The sequence below is a fragment of the Ambystoma mexicanum genome, chromosome 5p (genome assembly GCF_040938575.1).
Source record: "Ambystoma mexicanum isolate Mex_15411 chromosome 5p, UKY_AmexF1_1, whole genome shotgun sequence".
In the NCBI taxonomy this organism is placed as follows: domain Eukaryota; kingdom Metazoa; phylum Chordata; class Amphibia; order Caudata; family Ambystomatidae; genus Ambystoma; species Ambystoma mexicanum.
Genome location: NC_090930.1, coordinates 743318518 through 743343181, shown reverse-complemented (window position 1 = coordinate 743343181; position 24664 = coordinate 743318518). Strand labels below are relative to the sequence as shown.

Here is a 24664-nt window from a genome sequence, read left to right as displayed (position 1 = left end):
GGCCCTGTTCCAAACGAAAGGAAGATTTCAAGGAACAGTAGTGCACATGACATGGAAAACACGAGACTCATACCCATATGAAAACAACTTCCTCAAGACCTATCTGAGTTATCACAAGACCAGTTTACATGCTGAAGCATTCAGATACATAACAAGTGGCCCTGCAAAAGGAGAAACAAAGAAGGTAACACTGCAGTATCTACCATGTGATTGGTACGCCACTGAAGTTCCGGGTAAACAAGGATGCTGGGAGAGGCCGCTACTGACGATAACAGGAAAGGTGTATCTGGGCAACAGCTGGGAGATAGGAGTGATTGGCAGCAACATGGTAACAAAAGAAACTATCTCAACCATCGAGACACACAATCATCGATGTTGGACGACGTGGATCAAGTATGTACCAATGCTCACGTGGGTAGAAGAAGATGAAGACCCAATAACTATACTACCATTGACTGCGCCCAAAGTATGCTACCAGCATAAAGGAGAGGTGGACGTAGGATATAACACCAATTGTGCAAGCGTGATGGAGTTACCTGAGGGGGGAGCGGGAACAGCAGTAATAATGGACCATTATTGGGCCTGCGGAGAAAAGGCATATCATACACTGCCTCCCCTGTGGAATGGTGTGTGCACAATGGTACACGTCAATGTACCATCACTAGTGGTACCTAAGAAGAATGTCGATGTGGCGAAATTTCCTAAAATGGATGAAGGGGATAGGAGAAGAAAGAGATCTGCACCACTTCAGAAGGAGCAAGAGAACAGGACCAACAGCAATGATACTGTCCTAAATAGGAGAAAAAGACAAGGAGAGCCACTGACAGGAAATTACCTGTGGGGAAGGTCGGAAACGGAACTAACATCAATACCGCCAGAACACAGACTATTCAGCAGAGCAGCAATGTTCTTCTCCTCAATAATACATCCGGGACTGCAGGCATACGCAAACACAAAATGGCTCCAAATAACCAGATGGGAACTAATGATGACCATCAATTCAACAGTAAATGGGTTCAACGCAATTAAAGAGGAGCTGCGAGCTGTAAGGATGGTAGCACTCCAGAACAGATATGTATTGGACCTTCTCACAGCAATGGAAGGAGGAGTTTGTGCAAAGATAGGACAATCTTGCTGCACGTTCATACCTGCCAACGATGCTGACAATGGTACACTGACAGAAGCAGTTTCACAATTGGCCCAGATGCACTCCAAAATGATGGATGAAAGTAACGGTGTAGACAAGGATAAGAGCTGGTTTTCACTATTATGGTCATGGATGCCATCTTGGCTGTCAGATGGACTGAAAATAATAGTGGGGTGTACTATTTTGGCTGGAGCTACTCTGATCATAATTAGATTTTGGAAGGCCCGGAAGGCACGCACGACTGACGAGTTGCTGGAAATGGTGGGAATGCACCCCTTAATGCCAGCAGATGACGGCCAGCATACAGGTGTGATAATACAAGAAAGGGAGAAGTTGCGCACCCAAATCATCACCAATCATCTAGACCCACCATCAGTGAAGATCGAGAACCCAAGGAACCCCAGGAGCTACATAGGAAGATGGGTATACTGTACTCCTGGAGGAACATGTGAATATATGTATTGGTCATTTGAAGATCATGTAAACCATTATGGACATCTCGGAGGGATAACTAAGATATGGAGGGTAAGAGGAGATAACGAGAAGGATATGTTTGTGGTCGACAAGTCGACCAGAGGGGGGACTGAAGTGGGAGAATGGAAGACCAGGCTCCCGTCCTTCACCTCTCGCGCTTGGCCTAGAGGGTCACGGCCCAGACACCCGCCGCGAGAAGAGTTTGTCCATTTACCAGACGACCAGGTACCCTGGTACAGGAACATACGGATGTGTCCATCTGCCTGCCCAGCAGCCCGCACTGGCCATGCCGACACCTGCGGCTCGGATCAGCTAGACTAAAATCCACACGTCGTTAGAGATGCCATGACGACCTAGACAACGGGAAGCACATCTGTACAAATATACACACTGAACATTTACACACCAATCTACACGAAGAACATACTCAGTGCTCTGACGTAGGCGACAGGCATATTCACGGACGTGCATCTTTATTATTTTTACATAGGCTTTCAGAATGCAGAAACGCAAGACGCATCATGAACTCATCTATAACGCTTGCTCACGCTTCTCTTGAAACCCGTTACCACCATGAGAGGTATAATGGAAACACGATACTGGTCATGGAAATATATGCCATTATAACCTAAAAGCACCTATGCACCAAACAGACTACTTAAGCACCAGGCCCGAGTAGGCCTCAAACAAGAGCTCCCGTGGACATTAACAAAGCAAGAGTCAGGTTGCTGATCCTGCAGAAAGAACCCGGTGGAGCAACCAGCCAAGGTCGCAATGTTGCAAACCCACATCCAAGAACAAATCATCAAAGGTACGATGTTGCAACCTCGCACTCCGCGCCTCAACGATAAAGGCACGCCGGCAAATTAAACCAGACGCGCAGTAGAAAAAACAATATTAATTGTGCAGAATTCTGCCTCTTTCACGGTCCCTCCCCACGTGACCAAGCCGAACCTGACGAGATGCCAAAACCCAGGAGAGAAAAGGCGTCTGGGTCCCTCACTACGAGACACAGGCCGATACACTTGAAAGGCTCAATGGACATCTGCTACAGTGGGAGCGGTCAGCCTTCCACCTATGAATAAATCCTCACATTGTCTGCACGTACCCATATTGAAACATTGTTGCAATCACAGGTACACCGAGAGCTGGGAACAACGGTGGTCCCAGGCTGGGAAGCTCACGGATGCACCAATCAGAACATGGGGCTCTTATCTCAGACGTCAGTAATACTAGCCAATCCTCAGGAGTCTTCATGTAACAATTCTTATGTATCTAATTGTAGGGACAACCCAGATATACCACCTGACTACACCTTGTCCACTAATATCATTCTCTATATGTGTACTATACTAACCCTACCACTCGAGCAACCAATTAAGAGTGGCGATAGGTTTTTTGTTAACTTTCTGAAGTGACGCAAGTAGCGCGTCATAATGCAGTAAAAAGGGCCTGCGAGCCCCACGATTGTGTGTGTCAGGACGAACGCGTACGCACCTTGACCCATCCCTGCCGTTTTGTCTAAATAAACAGCAGAGTCACCTTGCTCCTTGTGTGTGTCTCATACTCTATCTCATCTGGGATATACGGGAGGAGTTGGGGCCTCCCTGCCCGGAGGTCTGCGGACGGCCCGGCCGACCCCGGCAGAATTTCCCCCCGACAATGTAACTGAATTTACATTTTTAGATTTTAACTGCAGTAGTTGCTGGTTTTTCATTTTTATTTTTTGTGTACGCATACATCCCTTTTTGTGGGGAGGGGGGAGTGATGTCTGTTTACTTATATTAGCTAATATAGGTCATTTTATGTCCGCTTACAATATGTGTCAGGATTTTTTATGTCGTTTCCAATCAATGTCTAATATCAAGTGGTTTGCAGCAGTCATACAAAGGCACGTAACACCCCCAAAACACCTACATAAGTTAGAAATACTCCGGAAGAGTACTCAGTTTATGAAAAGGCGGTGAATCCCAAATAGAACTGTAAATGTAAGCTAGCAAGCAGACCGTGCACCCCTGTTTGGAACTATGACCTGTGTGTTGCCCTCTATTAACAGAACAATGTAACTGCAGCCCATGTCACATAAAATAGAAAGTAGAGATTATGCAAATTAACTCCCAGAAGAGCCTGGTGTCACCCCAAAAGGTGTCATGCTTTTCACACCAAGAAACATTCACACATAGATCCCTGCGAACCTCAAAAACGTACAGGAAACCCTGTCCAGCGCTTTGCTCCCAGAGGAGATAAGGTTGAAAAACCACCCTATGTTAAAAGTGTCCATAATCCATGCCAGCTGCCCTGTCTATAGAACCTGGCCGTTCGTGGCCATTCGGGGCATAGGGGCATGAGTGGAAGGGTTTAACCTGCCTGGGTTCTTGGGCATGGTTTCATCATGCCTCAGTTTACAATGGCACTCTGCCACTTTGTCAGGCTTTAAAGAAGCCTGACTCCTGCAGAGCAAAAGATCTGATTATTTCCTTACATGTTTTGTACGTAAGAATGCGGATGGTGCTCTGAGCCTCCTATGGTGGTTATTAAGCATGGTATACATACCATAGCATGTAACTGTGCCTAAAAATGGAACATTTTGTTCATTTATTAGGGAGTTGTGAAAATGGCTAAATCAAATTGCCATTACTGACACAGACCAGCTGCCGCTGTCCGGACATTTCGTCGAAAGACATTTTGTCGAAAGACATTTGGTCGACGTAATTTGGTCGAAAGCCAAATGGTCGATTTTTTAATTTATTTATATATATATTTTTTAGGTTGTAGTTTAGGGAAAAAAAGGGGTTTTTAGAAAAAAAGGGGGTTGGGGGGACCCCCCCAACCCCCCCCCAAACAAAAAAAAATGTGAAAATAAAAAACAAAAGCAATTCGACCATTTGGTTTTCGACCAAATGGTTTCGACCAATTGTCCTGTCGACAAATTTTTTTCGACGAAATGTCTGGCAACCCAGCTGCCGACTGTTGCTATTGACAGGAGTTCCAGGTGTATAAACTGAGGAGATCACCAGTTCAATTACCTGTGAACGCATTTTGAAGCTCATTCACAACCAGTTCATGCCCGTTCTCTCCATTTTGGCTTTCTGGCTGGCCGAGGGGCCCTTCAGTAATGTTCTTTGCTAACCATTACACCATGGGCCCCTTGCTGGTGCAACCTGACAGAGTTGTAACAGAAATGAGAATCGAGATCTCATGCATCATTTTAACAAACTCATATTCCTAGCCCACGGATATTATGCAAATGTGGAACTGTTTAGTTGGTTGTTGCGCAATAGCAAACTCTTTGCTTTACAGCTCATTTGGATAGGATTCTTCCTCTGGAGGCATAAGATAAAAGAATATTGCATACATTCTCTAAAAGGCTCTTTTTTTGCTGCAATGACGTTCATCATGTCACTAAGTATGTAGGTTCCATGGTGTAATGGTTAGCACCCTGGACTCTGAATCCAGCGATCCGAGTTCAAATCTCGGTGGGACCTTGGGAATTACTGTGTTTGTTTTCCTCTCAGTGTCTTGTTTTAATAGCAATGACGCTGCTGTGTCGCCCACTTTCATAGCATTATTCCCTGGGTGCATTTGAAAAAAGAAAGATTTTCCATGGATGACGCTCTTTAGCCACAATGAAACCCACCACTTTCTGTGGTGTGAAAGACCCATGGTGTAATGGTAGCACCCTGGAGGTTGAATCCAATAATTTGCATTCAAATCTCTGTAAGAGTTTACCATCAGTCGAACCTTTCCCTTATCGTTTATTGTGGATGTCTTCTTTGAAGAAAGGTATGATCCAACTAAAATAAGTACATTCACGAATGGGCCCTTGGTCGGTACAAACAGTATTTATACACCTCAGGCCTTTTGTGAATTAAGAAAAGTGTGTTCTTCGTTCTATTTTTCATCTCAAACTGATACCTTCATTTTACAAACATGTAAAGACTGTTAAGACGCTTGATTAATATCATTGATTCTGAATGTGGTCGCTTTTCATAGGATTAACCCTTTAACAATTTTGAAAGAGAATGGCGATACAATAGAGCTGCTTTTCCCAAAATGGTATTATTAATGTTGTTGCTGCATCTTCAAGTAAAAAGAGAATCCATTGGGTCACAGATTGAGCATGTTTCTTAACATTGAGTTAAGTTTGAAAATTTCAAATCTTTTATGTATGTTTCCGATGCATATCTGCCCATCGACTCAGAATGACCTCACTGTTCATACATTTAAAAAAAATGCATAAAGGTTAAGGTGCTAGGCACAAAAGTGGATTTTTATGAAAAGTTATGCCAGAGAGTGAGAGCGAAAATGAATACCCTACACCACTAACCTTATGAATATTACTATCTTTGGCCTATAATTTAAGACAACAAGGAGACAAAGTGTGTTAGAGCAAGACAGAGGTTCCACCAAGACTTGAACTCGGATCGCTGGATTCAAAGTCCAAAGTGCTAACCATTACACCATGGAACCCTTGTTGAGCAGAGCTTCATAAGGGCAATGAGAATATAGGGCACAGTCAAGATTTTTACTGACCTATAGTAACCGTTTACTGATATTATATCGAAGCAGCACTGTTGCTGTTGGATGCTGTGCAATCGCAAAGTATTGGCTTCATGTCTCATTTGGATCAAATTCTTCCTCTGGAGTCTAATGATATAGGAATATTACATATTTTCTCTGATGTGCTCTGTTTTTCCAGAAGGAAGTGCATCATGATACTGAATATGTGGGTTCCACGGAGTAATGGTTAGCACTCTGGACTCTGAATCCAGCGATCCGAGTTCAAGTCTCGGTGGGACCTTGGGGCTGCTTCTCTTTTAGTGTTGCCTTTCATTTGCAGATAGATATAACAGCAATAGCTTTGCTTTACAGCCCACTTTGATGGCAGTCTTCTTTGACCAAAGAATATTAATAGTTTCTGGGCATGACTCTCTTTTGCCACAAAGAAACTGCCCACTCTCATATCTCCAAAGCTCCAAGGTATAATGGCTATTAAACTGGCTTTTGATCTCAGCGATTTGCATTGAAAGCCCAGGAGGCCCCTAAAATCAGTTGAATTGTTTCCTGATAATTTAGAGTTTATTTCTTCTTTCGAGTAAGGTGTGATCTAAATAAAGTAAGTACATTTAAACAAGGGCACTTGATCAGTAAATGCACTACTTTCTAGAACTCATAACTCTTGTAAGTTATAAAAAGTTTGCTCTCCATACAGTTTGTCAACTCAAAGAATTACATTTTTTACACATTTAATAAGACCATCAAATTGCTTGAAACATAGGAATGATTGTGAAAGTGAATATGATTCACCAAAATAATTGTATAACATTTTTTAATGTTAATAAAATAGGGCTTTTTCCAATCTTTTCACATCAATGTTGTTTCTGCATGTTCCAGTGAGCAGAGAATCTACTGCACATAGTGTGTACATTTTTCTTTTCATAGAGTTAAGGTTGGACATTATTCATCTGTGGAAAATGTTTCTGAGAGATATCTGGGTGCCCACTCTGATTGACCTTAGGGATTGTACATTAACAATATGTAGTTGCATCACTGTATTGGTATCAGGCACCAAAGTGCATTTAAATGTAATGTCGTGCAGAGAGAGAGAGAGTGTGAAAACGGCTACCTGAGTCGACTGAACTTCTGAATATTAACTCTGTTGAATTGTAATTTGAGAAATTAGAAAATGGAGTGTAAGAGCAAGATAACGGTTCCACCGAGACTTGAACTCTGATCGTTGGATTCAAAGTCCAAAGTGCTAACCATTACACCATGGAACCCTTGCAAGATGCACCTGAGAGCGTTGAATCAGAAATGGCAATATAGAGCACATTTACAATTTTTACAGATTCATAGTCCCAATTGACTGATATCATACAAACACAGCGATGTTGTCGATTGACGTTGTGCTATAGCAATCTCTGTGCTTTATAGAGCATGTAGATCAAATTCTTCCTCTTGAGGCATATGATTAAGCAATATTAAATATTGTTTCTGACTGCCTCTGTTTTGACATAATGAAGTTCAGCATTTGCGGAAGTATTTAGGTTCCATGGTCTAATGGTTAGTAGGCTGGACTCTGAATTTAGTAATCTGACATGTTATAGCTATATTTTGTTTTCCTTTGGGTGTATTGTCATTTTATGCACATAGATTTCCTAGCAGTGGCTGTGATGAATAGTTCAATTTGATAGCAGCTTCCTTTTGAGAATTTGAAAAAAAAAGAATTAAATAGTCTCTCTGGATGACTCTGCTTTGATTTCTATGTGCACATCCCTTTTGCGTTTCAGAGGGATTGACCAACATACACAACAGTGCTTGGAAGACCTCTTCCTCCCTCATGGCATGTAAATCTAACCTCTCTCCTACCTTGTGTTTTTTTACTTTTTAACTTCCCCTTCCGAGTCATGATCATGTAACTGAATTTACATTTTTAGATTTTAACTGCAGTAGTTGCTGGTTTTTCATTTTTATTTTTTGTGTACGCATACATCCCTTTTTGTGGGGAGGGGGGAGTGATGTCTGTTTACTTATATTAGCTAATATAGGTCATTTTATGTCCGCTTACAATATGTGTCAGGATTTTTTATGTCGTTTCCAATCAATGTCTAATATCAAGTGGTTTGCAGCAGTCATACAAAGGCACGTAACACCCCCAAAACACCTACATAAGTTAGAAATACTCCGGAAGAGTACTCAGTTTATGAAAAGGCGGTGAATCCCAAATAGAACTGTAAATGTAAGCTAGCAAGCAGACCGTGCACCCTTGTTTGGAACTATGACCTGTGTGTTGCCCTCTATTAACAGAACAATGTAACTGCAGCCCATGTCACATAAAATAGAAAGTAGAGATTATGCAAATTAACTCCCAGAAGAGCCTGGTGTCACCCCAAAAGGTGTCATGCTGTTCACACCAAGAAACATCCACACATAGATCCCTGCGAACCTCAAAAACGTACAGGAAACCCTGTCCAGCGCTTTGCTCCCAGAGGAGATGAGGTTGAAAAACCACCCTATGTTAAAAGTGTCCATAATCCATGCCAGCTGCCCTGTCTATAGAACCTGGCCGTTCGTGGCCATTCGGGGCCTAGGGGCATGAGTGGAAGGGTTTAACCTGCCTGGGTTCTTGGGCATGGTTTCATCATGCCTCAGTTTACAATGGCACTCTGCCACTTTGTCAGGCTTTAAAGAAGCCTGACTCCTGCAGAGCAAAAGATCTGATTATTTCCTTACATGTTTTGTACGTAAGAATGCGGATGGTGCTCTGAGCCTCCTATGGTGGTTATTAAGCATGGTATACATACCATAGCATGTAACTGTGCCTAAAAATGGAACATTTTGTTCATTTATTAGGGAGTTGTGAAAATGGCTAAATCAAATTGCCATTACTGACACAGACCAGCTGCCGCTGTCCGGACATTTCGTCGAAAGACATTTGGTCGACGTAATTTGGTCGAAAGCCAAATGGTCGATTTTTTAATTTATTTATATATATATTTTTTAGGTTGTAGTTTAGGGAAAAAAAGGGGTTTTTAGAAAAAAAGGGGGTTGGGGGGACTCCCCCAAACCCCCCCCAAACAAAAAAAAATGTGAAAATAAAAAACAAAAGCAATTCGACCATTTGGTTTTCGACCAAATGGTTTCGACCAATTGTCCTGTCGACAAATTTTTTTCGACGAAATGTCTGGCAACCCAGCTGCCGACTGTTGCTATTTGCAGGAGTTCCAGGTGTATAAACTGAGGAGATCACCAGTTCAATTACCTGTGAACGCATTTTGAAGCTCATTCACAACCAGTTCATGCCCGTTCTCTCCATTTTGGCTTTCTGGCTGGCCGAGGGGCCCTTCAGTAATGTTCTTTGCTAACCATTACACCATGGGCCCCTTGCTGGTGCAACCTGACAGAGTTGTAACAGAAATGAGAATCGAGATCTCATGCATCATTTTAACAAACTCATATTCCTAGCCCACGGATATTATGCAAATGTGGAACTGTTTAGTTGGTTGTTGCGCAATAGCAAACTCTTTGCTTTACAGCTCATTTGGATAGGATTCTTCCTCTGGAGGCATAAGATAAAAGAATATTGCATACATTCTCTAAAAGGCTCTTTTTTTGCTGCAATGACGTTCATCATGTCACTAAGTATGTAGGTTCCATGGTGTAATGGTTAGCACCCTGGACTCTGAATCCAGTGATCCGAGTTCAAATCTCGGTGGGACCTTGGGAATAACTGTGTTTGTTTTCCTCTCAGTGTCTTGTTTTAATAGCAATGACGCTGCTGTGTCGCCCACTTTCATAGCATTATTCCCTGGGTGCATTTGAAGAAAGAAAGATTTTCCATGGATGACGCTCTTTAGCCACAATGAAACCCACCACTTTCTGTGGTGTGAAAGACCCATGGTGTAATGGTAGCACCCTGGAGGTTGAATCCAATAATTTGCATTCAAATCTCTGTAAGAGTTTACCATCAGTCGAACCTTTCCCTTATCGTTTATTGTGGATGTCTTCTTTGAAGAAAGGTATGATCCAACTAAAGTAAGTACATTCACGAATGGGCCCTTGGTCGGTACAAACAGTATTTATACACCTCAGGCCTTTTGTGAATTAAGAAAAGTGTGTTCTTCGTTCTATTTTTCATCTCAAACTGATACCTTCATTTTACAAACATGTAAAGACTGTTAAGACGCTTGATTAATATCATTGATTCTGAATGTGGTCGCTTTTCATAGGATTAACCCTTTAACAATTTTGAAAGAGAATGGCGATACAATAGAGTTGCTTTTCCCAAAATGGTATTATTAATGTTGTTGCTGCATCTTCAAGTAAAAAGAGAATCCATTGGGTCACAGATTGAGCATGTTTCTTAACATTGAGTTAAGTTTGAAAATTTCAAATCTTTTATGTATGTTTCCGATGCAGATCTGCCCATCGACTCAGAATGACCTCACTGTTCATACATTTAAAAAAAATGCATAAAGGTTAAGGTGCTAGGCACAAAAGTGGATTTTTATGAAAAGTTATGCCAGAGAGTGAGAGCGAAAATGAATACCCTACACCACTAACCTTATGAATATTACTATCTTTGGCTTATAATTTAAGACAACAAGGAGACAAAGTGTGTTAGAGCAAGACAGAGGTTCCACCGAGACTTGAACTCGGATCGCTGGATTCAAAGTCCAAAGTGCTAACCATTACACCATGGAACCCTTGTTGAGCAGAGCTTCATAAGGGCAATGAGAATATAGGGCACAGTCAAGATTTTTACTGACCTATAGTAACCGTTTACTGATATTATATCGAAGCAGCACTGTTGCTGTTGGATGCTGTGCAATCGCAAAGTATTGGCTTCATGTCTCATTTGGATCAAATTCTTCCTCTGGAGTCTAATGATATAGGAATATTACATATTTTCTCTGATGTGCTCTGTTTTTCCAGAATGAAGTGCATCATGATACTGAATATGTGGGTTCCATGGAGTAATGGTTAGCACTCTGGACTCTGAATCCAGCGATCCGAGTTCAAGTCTCGGTGGGACCTTGGGGCTGCTTCTCTTTTAGAGTTGCCTTTCATTTGCAGATAGATATAACAGCAATAGCTTTGCTTTACAGCCCACTTTGATGGCAGTCTTCTTTGACCAAAGAATATTAATAGTTTCTGGGGATGACTCTCTTTTGCCACAAAGAAACTGCCCACTCTCATATCTCCAAAGCTCCAAGGTATAATGGCTATTAAACTGGCTTTTGATCTCAGCGATTTGCATTGAAAGCCCAGGAGGCCCCTAAAATCAGTTGAATTGTTTCCTGATAATTTAGAGTTTATTTCTTCTTTCGAGAAAGGTGTGATCCAAATAAAGTAAGTACATTTAAACAAGGGCACTTGATCAGTAAATGCACTACTTTATAGAACTCATAACTCTTGTAAGTTATAAAAAGTTTGCTCTCCATACAGTTTGTCAACTCAAAGAATTACATTTTTTACACATTTAATAAGACCATCAAATTGCTTGAAACATAGGAATGATTGTGAAAGTGAATATGATTCACCAAAATAATTGTATAACATTTTTTAATGTTAATAAAATAGGGCTTTTTCCAATCTTTTCACATCAATGTTGTTTCTGCATGTTCCAGTGAGCAGAGAATCTACTGCACATAGTGTGTACATTTTTCTTTTCATAGAGTTAAGGTTGGACATTATTCATCTGTGGAAAATGTTTCTGAGAGATATCTGGGTGCCCACTCTGATTGACCTTAGGGATTGTACATTAACGATATGTAGTTGCATCACTGTATTGGTATCAGGCACCAAAGTGCATTTAAATGTAATGTCGTGCAGAGAGAGAGAGAGTGTGAAAACGGCTACCTGAGTCGACTGAACTTCTGAATATTAACTCTGTTGAATTGTAATTTGAGAAATTAGAAAATGGAGTGTAAGAGCAAGATAACGGTTCCACCGAGACTTGAACTCGGATCGTTGGATTCAAAGTCCAAAGTGCTAACCATTACACCATGGAACCCTTGCAAGATGCACCTGAGAGCGTTGGATCAGAAATGGCAATATAGAGCACATTTACAATTTTTACAGATTCATAGTCCCAATTGACTGATATCATACAAACACAGCGATGTTGTCGATTGACGTTGTGCTATAGCAATCTCTGTGCTTTATAGAGCATGTAGATCAAATTCTTCCTCTTGAGGCATATGATTAAGCAATATTAAATATTGTTTCTGACTGCCTCTGTTTTGGCATAATGAAGTTCAGCATTTGCGGAAGTATTTAGGTTCCATGGTCTAATGGTTAGTAGGCTGGACTCTGAATTTAGTAATCTGACATGTTATAGCTATATTTTGTTTTCCTTTGGGTGTATTGTCATTTTATGCACATAGATTTCCTAGCAGTGGCTGTGATGAATAGTTCAATTTGATAGCAGCTTCCTTTTGAGAATTTGAAAAAAAAAGAATTAAATAGTCTCTCTGGATGACTCTGCTTTGATTTCTATGTGCACATCCCTTTTGCGTTTCAGAGGGATTGACCAACATACACAACAGTGCTTGGAAGACCTCTTCCTCCCTCATGGCATGTAAAGCTAACCTCTCTCCTACCTTGTGTTTTTTTACTTTTTAACTTCCCCTTCCGAGTCATGATCATGTAACTGAATTTACATTTTTAGATTTTAACTGCAGTAGTTGCTGGTTTTTCATTTTTATTTTTTGTGTACGCATACATCCCTTTTTGTGGGGAGGGGGGAGTGATGTCTGTTTACTTATATTAGCTAATATAGGTCATTTTATGTCCGCTTACAATATGTGTCAGGATTTTTTATGTCGTTTCCAATCAATGTCTAATATCAAGTGGTTTGCAGCAGTCATACAAAGGCACGTAACACCCCCAAAACACCTACATAAGTTAGAAATACTCCGGAAGAGTACTCAGTTTATGAAAAGGCGGTGAATCCCAAATAGAACTGTAAATGTAAGCTAGCAAGCAGACCGTGCACCCCTGTTTGGAACTATGACCTGTGTGTTGCCCTCTATTAACAGAACAATGTAACTGCAGCCCATGTCACATAAAATAGAAAGTAGAGATTATGCAAATTAACTCCCAGAAGAGCCTGGTGTCACCCCAAAAGGTGTCATGCTTTTCACACCAAGAAACATTCACACATAGATCCCTGCGAACCTCAAAAACGTACAGGAAACCCTGTCCAGCGCTTTGCTCCCAGAGGAGATAAGGTTGAAAAACCACCCTATGTTAAAAGTGTCCATAATCCATGCCAGCTGCCCTGTCTATAGAACCTGGCAGTTCATGGCCCTTCGGGGCATAGGGGCATGAGTGGAAGGGTTTAACCTGCCTGGGTTCTTGGGCATGGTTTCATCATGCCTCAGTTTACAATGGCACTCTGCCACTTTGTCAGGCTTTAAAGAAGCTTGACTCCTGCAGAGCAAAAGATCTGATTATTTCCTTACATGTTTTGTACGTAAGAATGCGGATGGTGCTCTGAGCCTCCTATGGTGGTTATCAAGCATGGTATACATACCATAGCATGTAACTGTGAATACAAATGGAACATTTTGTTCTTTTATTAGGGAGTTGTGAAAATGGCTAAATCAAATTGCCATTACTGACACAGACCAGCTGCCGCTGTCCGGACATTTCGTCGGAAGACATTTCGTCGAAAGACATTTGGTCGACGTAATTTGGTCGAAAGCCAAATAGTCGATTTTTTAATTTATTTATATATATATTTTTTAGGTTGTAGTTTAGGGAATAAAGGGGTTTTTAGAAAAAAAGGGGGTTGTGGGACCCCCCCAAACCCCCCCCCCAAAAAAATGTGAAAATAAAAAACAAAAGCAATTCGACCATTTGGTTTTCGACCAAATGGTTTCAACCAATTGTCCTGTCGACACATTTTTTTCGACGAAATGTCTGGCAACCCAGCTGCCGACTGTTGCTATTGACAAGAGTTCCAGGTGTATAAACTGAGGAGATCACCAGTTCAATTACCTGTGAACGCATTTTGAAGCTCATTCACAACCAGTTCATGCCCGTTCTCTCCATTTTGGCTTTCTGGCTGGCCGAGGGGCCCTTCAGTAATGTTCTTTGCTAACCATTACACCATGAGACCCTTGCTGGTGCAACCTGACAGAGTTGAAACAGAAATGAGAATCGAGATCTCATGCATCATTTTAACAAACTCATATTCCTAGCCCACGGATATTATGCAAATGTGGAACTGTTTAGTTGGTTGTTGCGCAATAGCAAACTCTTTGCTTTACAGCTCATTTGGATAGGATTCTTCCTCTGGAGGCATAAGATAAAAGAATATTGCATACATTCTCTAAAAGGCTCTTTTTTTGCTGCAATGACGTTCATCATGTCACTAAGTATGTAGGTTCCAGGGTGTATTGGTTAGCACTCTGGACTCTGAATCCAGCGATCCGAGTTCAAATCTCGGTGGGACCTTGGGAATTACTGTGTTTGTTTTCCTCTCAGTGTCTTGTTTTAATAGCAATGGCGCTGCTGTGTCGCCCACTTTCATAGCATTATTCCCTGGGTGCATTTGAAGAAAGAAAGATTTTCCATGGATGACGCTCTTTAGCCACAATGAAACCCACCACTTTCTGTGGTGTGAAAGACCCATGGTGTAATGGTAGCACCCTGGAGGTTGAATCCAATAATTTGCATTCAAATCTCTGTAAGAGTTTACCATCAGTCGAACCTTTCCCTTATCGTTTATTGTGGATGTCTTCTTTGAAGAAAGGTATGATCCAACTAAAGTAAGTACATTCACGAATGGGCCCTTGGTCGGTACAAACAGTATTTATACACCTCAGGCCTTTTGTGAATTAAGAAAAGTGTGTTCTTCGTTCTATTTTTCATCTCAAACTGATACCTTCATTTTACAAACATGTAAAGACTGTTAAGACGCTTGATTAATACCATTGATTCTGAATGTGGTCGCTTTTCATAGGATTAACCCTTTAACAATTTTGAAAGAGAATGGCGATACAATAGAGCTGCTTTTCCCAAAATGGTATTATTAATGTTGTTGCTGCATCTTCAAGTAAAAAGAGAATCCATTGGGTCACAGATTGAGCATGTTTCTTAACATTGAGTTAAGTTTGAAAATTTCAAATCTTTTATGTATGTTTCCGATGCAGATCTGCCCATCGACTCAGAATGACCTCACTGTTCATACATTTAAAAAAAATGCATAATGGTTAAGTTGCTAGGCACAAAAGTGGATTTTTATGAAAAGTTATGCCAGAGAGTGAGAGCGAAAATGAATACCCTACACCACTAACCTTATGAATATTACTATCTTTGGCCTATAATTTAAGACAACAAGGAGACAAAGTGTGTTAGAGCAAGAGAGAGGTTCCACCGAGACTTGAACTCGAATCGCCGGATTCAAAGTCCAAAGTGCTAACCATTACACCATGGAACCCTCGTTGAGCAGAGCTTCATAAGGGCAATGAGAATATAGGGCACAGTCAAGATTTTTACTGACCTATAGTAACCGTTTACTGATATTGTATCGAAGCAGCACTGTTGCTGTTGGATGCTGTGCAATCGCAAAGTATTTGCTTCATGTCTCATTTGGATCAAATCCTTCCTCTGGAGTCTAATGATATAGGAATATTACATATTTTCTCTGATGTGCTCTGTTTTTCCAGAATGAAGTGCATCATGCTACTGAATATGTGGGTTCCATGGAGTAATGGTTAGCACTCTGGACTCTGAATCCAGCGATCCGAGTTCAAGTCTCGGTGGGACCTTGGGGCTGCTTCTCTTTTAGAGTTGCCTTTCATTTGCAGATAGATATAACAGCAATAGCTTTGCTTTACAGCCCACTTTGATGGCAGTCTTCTTTGACCAAAGAATATTAATAGTTTCTGGGGATGACTCTCTTTTGCCACAAAGAAACTGCCCACTCTCATATCTCCAAAGCTCCAAGGTATAATGGCTATTAAACTGGCTTTTGATCTCAGCGATTTGCATTGAAAGCCCAGGAGGCCCCTAAAATCAGTTGAATTGTTTCCTGATAATTTAGAGTTTATTTCTTCTTTCGAGAAAGGTGTGATCCAAATAAAGTAAGTACATTTAAACAAGGGCACTTGATCAGTAAATGCACTACTTTCTAGAACTCATAACTCTTGTAAGTTATAAAAAGTTTGCTCTCCATACAGTTTGTCAACTCAAAGAATTACATTTTTTACACATTTAATAAGACCATCAAATTGCTTGAAACATAGGAATGATTGTGAAAGTGAATATGATTCACCAAAATAATTGTATAACATTTTTTAATGTTAATAAAATAGGGCTTTTTCCAATCTTTTCACATCAATGTTGTTTCTGCATGTTCCAGTGAGCAGAGAATCTACTGCACATAGTGTGTACATTTTTCTTTTCATAGAGTTAAGGTTGGACATTATTCATCTGTGGAAAATGTTTCTGAGAGATATCTGGGTGCCCACTCTGATTGACCTTAGGGATTGTACATTAACGATATGTAGTTGCATCACTGTATTGGTATCAGGCACCAAAGTGCATTTAAATGTAATGTCGTGCAGAGAGAGAGAGAGTGTGAAAACGGCTACCTGAGTCGACTGAACTTCTGAATATTAACTCTGTTGAATTGTAATTTGAGAAATTAGAAAATGGAGTGTAAGAGCAAGATAACGGTTCCACCGAGACTTGAAAATCGTTGGATTCAAAGTCCAAAGTGCTAACCATGACACCATGGAACCCTTGCAAGATGCACCTGAGAGCGTTGAATCAGAAATGGCAATATAGAGCACATTTACAATTTTTACAGATTCATAGTCCCAATTGACTGATATCATACAAACACAGCGATGTTGTCGATTGACGTTGTGCTATAGCAATCTCTGTGCTTTATAGAGCATGTAGATCAAATTCTTCCTCTTGAGGCATATGATTAAGCAATATTAAATATTGTTTCTGACTGCCTCTGTTTTGGCATAATGAAGTTCAGCATTTGCGGAAGTATTTAGGTTCCATGGTCTAATGGTTAGTAGGCTGGACTCTGAATTTAGTAATCTGACATGTTATAGCTATATTTTGTTTTCCTTTGGGTGTATTGTCATTTTATGCACATAGATTTCCTAGCAGTGGCTGTGATGAATAGTTCAATTTGATAGCAGCTTCCTTTTGAGAATTTGAAAAAAAAAGAATTAAATAGTCTCTCTGGATGACTCTGCTTTGATTTCTATGTGCACATCCCTTTTGCGTTTCAGAGGGATTGACCAACATACACAACAGTGCTTGGAAGACCTCTTCCTCCCTCATGGCATGTAAAGCTAACCTCTCTCCTACCTTGTGTTTTTTTACTTTTTAACTTCCCCTTCCGAGTCATGATCATGTAACTGAATGTACATTTTTAGATTTTAACTGCAGTAGTTGCTTGTTTTTCATTTTTATTTTTTGTGTACGCATACATCCCTTTTTGTGGGGAGGGGGGAGTGATGTCTGTTTACTTATATTAGCTAATATAGGTCATTTTATGTCCGCTTACAATATGTGTCAGGATTTTTTATGTCGTTTCCAATCAATGTCTAATATCAAGTGGTTTGCAGCAGTCATACAAAGGCACGTAACACCCCCAAAACACCTACATAAGTTAGAAATACTCCGGAAGAGTACTCAGTTTATGAAAAGGCGGTGAATCCCAAATAGAACTGTAAATGTAAGCTAGCAAGCAGACCGTGCACCCCTGTTTGGAACTATGACCTGTGTGTTGCCCTCTATTAACAGAACAATGTAACTGCAGCCCATGTCACATACAATAGAAAGTAGAGATTATGCAAATTAACTCCCAGAAGAGCCTGGTGTCACCCCAAAAGGTGTCATGCTTTTCACACCAAGAAACATCCACACATAGATCCCTGCGAACCTCAACAACGTACAGGAAACCCTGTCCAGCGCTTTGCTCCCAGAGGAGATGAGGTTGAAAAACCACCCTATGTTAAAAGTGTCCATAATCCATGCCAGCTGCCCTGTCTATAGAACCTGGCCGTTTGTGGCCATTCGGGGCCTAGGGGCATGAGTGGAAGGGTTTAACCTGCCTGGGTTCTTGGGCATGGTTTCATCATGCCTCAGTTTACAATGGCACTCTGCCACTTTGTCAGGCTTTAAAGAAGCCTGACTCCTGCAGAGCAAAAGATCTGATTATTTCCTTACATGTTTTGTACGTAAGAATGCGGATGGTGCTCTGAGCCTCCTATGGTGGTTATTAAGCATGGTATACATACCATAGCATGTAACTGTGCCTACAAATGCAACATTTTGTTCATTTATTAGGGAGTTGTGAAAATGGCAAAATCAAATTGCCATTACTGACACAGACCAGCTGCCGCTGTCCGGACATTTCGTCGAAAGACATTTTGTCGAAAGACATTTGGTCGACGTAATTTGGTCGAAAGCCAAATGGTCGATTTTTTAATTTATTTATATATATATTTTTTAGGTTGTAGTTTAGGGAAAAAAAGGGGTTTTTAGAAAAAAAGGGGGTTGGGGGGACCCCCCCAAACCCTCCCCCCCCCAAAAAAAATGTGAAAATAAAAAACAAAAGCAATTCGACCATTTGGTTTTCGACCAAATGGTTTCGACCAATTGTCCTGTCGACAAATTTTTTTCGACGAAATGTCTGGCAACCCAGCTGCCGACTGTTGCTATTGACAGGAGTTCCAGGTGTATAAACTGAGGAGATCACCAGTTCAATTACCTGTGAACGCATTTTGAAGCTCATTCACAACCAGTTCATGCCCGTTCTCTCCATTTTGGCTTTCTGGCTGGCCGAGGGGCCCTTCAGTAATGTTCTTTGCTAACCATTACACCATGGGCCCCTTGCTGGTGCAACCTGACAGAGTTGTAACAGAAATGAGAATCGAGATCTCATGCATCATTTTAACAAACTCATATTCCTAGCCCACAGATATTATGCAAATGTGGAACTGTTTAGTTGGTTGTTGCGCAATAGCAAACTCTTTGCTTTACAGCTCATTTGGATAGGATTCTTCCTCTGGAGGCATAAGATAAAAGAATATTGCATACATTCTCTAAAAGGCTCTTTTTTTGCTGCAATGACGTTCATCATGTCACTAAGTATGTAGGTTCCATGGTGTAATGGTTAGCACTCTGGACTCTGAATCCAGCGATCCGAGTTCAAATCTCGGTGGGACCTTGGGAATTACTGTGTTTGTTTTCCTCTCAGTGTCTTGTTTTAATAGCAATGACGCTGCTGTGTCGCCCACTTTCATAGCATTATTCCCTGGGTGCATTTGAAAAAAGAAAGATTTTCCATGGATGACGCTCTTTAGCCACAATGAAACCCACCACTTTCTGTGGTGTGAAAGACCCATGGTGTAACGGTTGCACCCTGGAGGTTGAATCCAATAATTTGCATTCAAATCTCTGTAAGAGTTTACCATCAGTCGAACCTTTCCCTTATCGTTTATTGTGGATGTCTTCTTTGAAGAAAGGTATGATCCAACTAAAGTAAGTACATTCACGAATGGGCCCTTGGTCGGTACAAACAGTATTTATACACCTCAGGCCTTTTGTGAATTAAGAAAAGTGTGTTCTTCGTTCTATTTTTCATCTCAAACTGATACCTTCATTTTACAAACATGTAAAGACTGTTAAGACGCTTGATTAATATCATTGATTCTGAATGTGGTCGCTTTTCATAGGATTAACCCTTTAACAATTTTGAAAGAGAATGGCGATACAATAGAGCTGCTTTTCCCAAAATGGTATTATTAATGTTGTTGCTGCATCTTCAAGTAAAAAGAGAATCCATTGGGTCACAGATTGAGCATTTTTCTTAACATTGAGTTAAGTTTGAAAATTTCAAATCTTTTATGTATGTTTCCGATGCAGATCTGCCCATCGACTCAGAATGACCTCACTGTTCATACATTTAAAAAAAATGCATAAAGGTTAAGGTGCTAGGCACAAAAGTGGATTTTTATGAAAAGTTATGCCAGAGAGTGAGAGCGAAAATGAATACCCTATACCACTAACCTTATGAATATTATTATCTTTGGCCTATAATTGAAGACAACAAGGAGACAAAGTGTGTTAGAGCAAGAGAGAGGTTCCACCGAGACTTGAACTCGGATTGCTGGATTCAAAGTCCAAAGTGCTAACCATTACACCATGGAACCCTTGTTGAGCAGAGCTTCATAAGGGCAATGAGAATATAGGGCACAGTCAAGATTTTTACTGACCTATAGTAACCGTTTACTGATATTATATCGAAGCAGCACTGTATCTGTTGGATGCTGTGCAATCGCAAAGTATTGGCTTCATGTCTCATTTGGATCAAATTCTTCCTCTGGAGTCTAATGATATAGGAATATTACATATTTTCTCTGATGTGCTCTGTTTTTCCAGAATGAAGTGCATCATGCTACTGAATATGTGGGTTCCATGGAGTAATGGTTAGCACTCTGGACTCTGAATCCAGCGATCCGAGTTCAAGTCTCGGTGGGACCTTGGGGCTGCTTCTCTTTTAGAGTTGCCTTTCATTTGCAGATAGATATAACAGCAATAGCTTTGCTTTACAGCCCACTTTGATGGCAGTCTTCTTTGACCAAAGAATATTAATAGTTTCTGGGGATGACTCTCTTTTGCCACAAAGAAACTGCCCACTCTCATATCTCCAAAGCTCCAAGGTATAATGGCTATTAAACTGGCTTTTGATCTCAGCGATTTGCATTGAAAGCCCAGGAGGCCCCTAAAATCAGTTGAATTGTTTCCTGATAATTTAGAGCTTATTTCTTCTTTCGAGAAAGGTGTGATCCAAATAAAGTAAGTACATTTAAACAAGGGCACTTGATCAGTAAATGCACTACTTTCTAGAACTCATAACTCTTGTAAGTTATAAAAAGTTTGCTCTCCATACAGTTTGTCAACTCAAAGAATTACATTTTTTACACATTTAATAAGACCATCAAATTGCTTGAAACATAGGAATGATTGTGAAAGTGAATATGATTCACCAAAATAATTGTATAACATTTTTTAATGTTAATAAAATAGGGCTTTTTCCAATCTTTTCACATCAATGTTGTTTCTGCATGTTCCAGTGAGCAGAGAATCTACTGCACATAGTGTGTACATTTTTCTTTTCATAGAGTTAAGGTTGGACATTATTCATCTGTGGAAAATGTTTCTGAGAGATATCTGGGTGCCCACTCTGATTGACCTTAGGGATTGTTCATTAACGATATGTAGTTGCATCACTGTATTGGTATCAGGCACCAAAGTGCATTTAAATGTAATGTCGTGCAGAGAAATAGAGAGTGTGAAAACGGCTACCTGAGTCGACTGAACTTCTGAATATTAACTCTGTTGAATTGTAATTTGAGAAATTAGAAAATGGAGTGTAAGAGCAAGATAACGGTTCCACCGAGACTTGAACTCGGATCGTTGGATTCAAAGTCCAAAGTGCTAACCATTACACCATGGAACCCTTGCAAGATGCACCTGAGAGCGTTGAATCAGAAATGGCAATATAGAGCACATTTACAATTTTTACAGATTCATAGTCCCAATTGACTGATATCATACAAACACAGCGATGTTGTCGATTGACGTTGTGCTATAGCAATCTCTGTGCTTTATAGAGCATGTAGATCAAATTCTTCCTCTTGAGGCATATGATTAAGCAATATTAAATATTGTTTCTGACTGCCTCTGTTTTGGCATAATGAAGTTCAGCATTTACGGAAGTATTTAGGTTCCATGGTCTAATGGTTAGTAGGCTGGACTCTGAATTTAGTGATCTGACATGTTATAGCTATATTTTGTTTTCCTTTGGGTGTATTGTCATTTTATGCACATAGATTTCCTAGCAGTGGCTGTGATGAATAGTTCAATTTGATAGCAGCTTCCTTTTGAGAATTTGAAAAAAAAAGAATTAAATAGTCTCTCTGGATGACTCTGCTTTGATTTCTATGTGCACATCCCTTTTGCGTTTCAGAGGGATTGACCAACATACACAACAGTGCTTGGAAGACCTCTTCCTCCCTCATGGCATGTAAAGCTAACCTCTCTCCTACCTTGTGTTGTTTTACTTTTTAACTTCCCCTTCCGAGTCATGATCATGTAACTGAATTTACATTTTTAGATTTTAACTGCAGTAGTTGCTGGTTTTTCATTTTTATTTTTTGTGTACGCATACATCCCTTTTTGTGGGGAGGGGGGAGTGATGTCTGTTTACTTATATTAGCTAATATAGGTCATTTTATGTCCGCTTACAATATGTGTCAGGATTTTTTATGTCGTTTCCAATCAATGTCTAATATCAAGTGGTTTGCAGCAGTCATACAAAGGCACGTAACACCCCCAAAACACCTACATAAGTTAGAAATACTCCGGAAGAGTACTCAGTTTATGAAAAGGCGGTGAATCCCAAATAGAACTGTAAATGTAAGCTAGCAAGCAGACCGTGCACCCCTGTTTGGAACTATGACCTGTGTGTTGCCCTCTATTAACAGAACAATGTAACTGCAGCCCATGTCACATAAAATAGAAAGTAGAGATTATGCAAATTAACTCCCAGAAGAGCCTGGTGTCACCCCAAAAGGTGTCATGCTTTTCACACCAAGAAACATCCACACATAGATCCCTGCGAACCTCAAAAACGTACAGGAAACCCTGTCCAGCGCTTTGCTCCCAGAGGAGATAAGGTTGAAAAACCACCCTATGTTAAAAGTGTCCATAATCCATTCCAGCTGCCCTGTCTATAGAATCTGGCCGTTCGGGGCCTAGGGGCATGTGTGGAAGGGTTTAACCTGCCTAGGTTCTTGGGCATGGTTTCATTATGCCTCAGTTTACAATGGCACTCTGCCACTTTGTCAGGCTTTAAAGAAGCCTGACTCCTGCAGAGCAAAAGATCTGATTATTTCCTTACATGTTTTGTACGTAAGAATGCGGATGGTGCTCTGAGCCTCCTATGGTGGTTATTAAGCATGGTATACATACCATAGCATGTAACTGTGCCTACAAATGGAACATTTTGTTCATTTATTAGGGAGTTGTGAAAATGGCAAAATCAAATTGCCATTACTGACACAGACCAGCTGCCGCTGTCCGCACATTTCGTGGAAAGACATTTCGTCGAAAGACATTTGGTCGACGTAATTTGGTCGAAAGCCAAATGGTCGATTTTTTAATTTATTTATATATATATTTTTTAGGTTGTAGTTTAGGGAAAAAAAGGGGTTTTTAGAAAAAAAGGGGGTTGGGGGGACCCCCCCAAGCCCCCCCCCCAAAAAAAATGTGAAAATAAAAAACAAAAGCAATTCGACCATTTGGTTTTCGACCAAATGGTTTCGACCAATTGTCCTGTCGACAAATTTTTTTCGACGAAATGTCTGGCAACCCAGCTGCCGACTGTTGCTATTGACAGGAGTTCCAGGTGTATAAACTGAGGAGATCACCAGTTCAATTACCTGTGAACGCATTTTGAAGCTCATTCACAACCAGTTCATGCCCGTTCTCTCCATTTTGGCTTTCTGGCTGGCCGAGGGGCCCTTCAGTAATGTTCTTTGCTAACCATTACACCATGGGCCCCTTGCTGGTGCAACCTGACAGAGTTGTAACAGAAATGAGAATCGAGATCTCATGCATCATTTTAACAAACTCATATTCCTAGCCCACGGATATTATGCAAATGTGGAACTGTTTAGTTGGTTGTTGCGCAATAGCAAACTCTTTGCTTTACAGCTCATTTGGATAGGATTCTTCCTCTGGAGGCATAAGATAAAAGAATATTGCATACATTCTCTAAAAGGCTCTTTTTTTGCTGCAATGACGTTCATCATGTCATTAAGTATGGAGGTTCCATGGTGTAATGGTTAGCACTCTGGACTCTGACTCCAGCGATCCATGTTCAAATCTCGGTGGGACCTTGGGAATTACTGTGTTTGTTTTCCTCTCAGTGTCTTGTTTTAATAGCAATGACGCTGCTGTGTTGCCCACTTTCATAGCATTATTCCCTGGGTTCATTTGAAAAAAGAAAGATTTTCCATGGATGACGCTCTTTAGCCACAATGAAACCCACCACTTTCTGTGGTGTGAAAGACCCATGGTGTAATGGTAGCACCATGGATGTTGAATCCAATAATTTGCATTCAAATCTCTGTAAGAGTTTACCATCAGTCGAACCTTTCCCTTATCGTTTATTGTGGATGTCTTCTTTGAAGAAAGGTATGATCCAACTAAAGTAAGTACATTCACGAATGGGCCCTTGGTCGGTACAAACAGTATTTATACACCTCAGGCCTTTTGTGAATTAAGAAAAGTGTGTTCTTCGTTCTATTTTTCATCTCAAACTGATACCTTCATTTTACAAACATGTAAAGACTGTTAAGACGCTTGATTAATATCATTGATTCTGAATGTGGTCGCTTTTCATAGGATTAACCCTTTAACAATTTTGAAAGAGAATGGCGATACAATAGAGCTGCTTTTCCCAAAATGGTATTATTAATGTTGTTGCTG

The 24664-nt window shown here is 40.5% G+C and overlaps 14 non-coding genes across 14 annotated transcripts; 7 read left to right on the top strand and 7 right to left on the bottom strand.

Annotated features, from left to right (window-relative positions):
- Nucleotides 1-5034: 5034 nt before the first annotated feature.
- On the top strand, nucleotides 5035-5106 carry TRNAQ-CUG (transfer RNA glutamine (anticodon CUG)). The gene has a single exon. It is a non-coding gene; the product is annotated as a tRNA-Gln (tRNA).
- Nucleotides 5107-6019: 913 nt separating this feature from the next.
- Nucleotides 6020-6091, bottom strand: TRNAQ-UUG (transfer RNA glutamine (anticodon UUG)). The gene has a single exon. It is a non-coding gene; the product is annotated as a tRNA-Gln (tRNA).
- A 1238-nt stretch (nucleotides 6092-7329) lies between these two features.
- Nucleotides 7330-7401, bottom strand: TRNAQ-UUG (transfer RNA glutamine (anticodon UUG)). Its single transcript has one exon. It is a non-coding gene; the product is annotated as a tRNA-Gln (tRNA).
- Nucleotides 7402-9770: 2369 nt separating this feature from the next.
- TRNAQ-CUG (transfer RNA glutamine (anticodon CUG)) lies at nucleotides 9771-9842 on the top strand. Its single transcript has one exon. It is a non-coding gene; the product is annotated as a tRNA-Gln (tRNA).
- Nucleotides 9843-10755: 913 nt separating this feature from the next.
- Nucleotides 10756-10827, bottom strand: TRNAQ-UUG (transfer RNA glutamine (anticodon UUG)). Its single transcript has one exon. It is a non-coding gene; the product is annotated as a tRNA-Gln (tRNA).
- Nucleotides 10828-11086: 259 nt separating this feature from the next.
- TRNAQ-CUG (transfer RNA glutamine (anticodon CUG)) lies at nucleotides 11087-11158 on the top strand. Its single transcript has one exon. It is a non-coding gene; the product is annotated as a tRNA-Gln (tRNA).
- A 907-nt stretch (nucleotides 11159-12065) lies between these two features.
- Nucleotides 12066-12137, bottom strand: TRNAQ-UUG (transfer RNA glutamine (anticodon UUG)). Its single transcript has one exon. It is a non-coding gene; the product is annotated as a tRNA-Gln (tRNA).
- Nucleotides 12138-14515: 2378 nt separating this feature from the next.
- TRNAQ-CUG (transfer RNA glutamine (anticodon CUG)) lies at nucleotides 14516-14587 on the top strand. The gene has a single exon. It is a non-coding gene; the product is annotated as a tRNA-Gln (tRNA).
- Nucleotides 14588-15500: 913 nt separating this feature from the next.
- Nucleotides 15501-15572, bottom strand: TRNAQ-UUG (transfer RNA glutamine (anticodon UUG)). The gene has a single exon. It is a non-coding gene; the product is annotated as a tRNA-Gln (tRNA).
- Nucleotides 15573-15831: 259 nt separating this feature from the next.
- Nucleotides 15832-15903, top strand: TRNAQ-CUG (transfer RNA glutamine (anticodon CUG)). Its single transcript has one exon. It is a non-coding gene; the product is annotated as a tRNA-Gln (tRNA).
- A 3359-nt stretch (nucleotides 15904-19262) lies between these two features.
- On the top strand, nucleotides 19263-19334 carry TRNAQ-CUG (transfer RNA glutamine (anticodon CUG)). The gene has a single exon. It is a non-coding gene; the product is annotated as a tRNA-Gln (tRNA).
- Nucleotides 19335-20247: 913 nt separating this feature from the next.
- On the bottom strand, nucleotides 20248-20319 carry TRNAQ-UUG (transfer RNA glutamine (anticodon UUG)). Its single transcript has one exon. It is a non-coding gene; the product is annotated as a tRNA-Gln (tRNA).
- A 259-nt stretch (nucleotides 20320-20578) lies between these two features.
- Nucleotides 20579-20650, top strand: TRNAQ-CUG (transfer RNA glutamine (anticodon CUG)). Its single transcript has one exon. It is a non-coding gene; the product is annotated as a tRNA-Gln (tRNA).
- A 907-nt stretch (nucleotides 20651-21557) lies between these two features.
- Nucleotides 21558-21629, bottom strand: TRNAQ-UUG (transfer RNA glutamine (anticodon UUG)). The gene has a single exon. It is a non-coding gene; the product is annotated as a tRNA-Gln (tRNA).
- Nucleotides 21630-24664: the final 3035 nt, after the last annotated feature.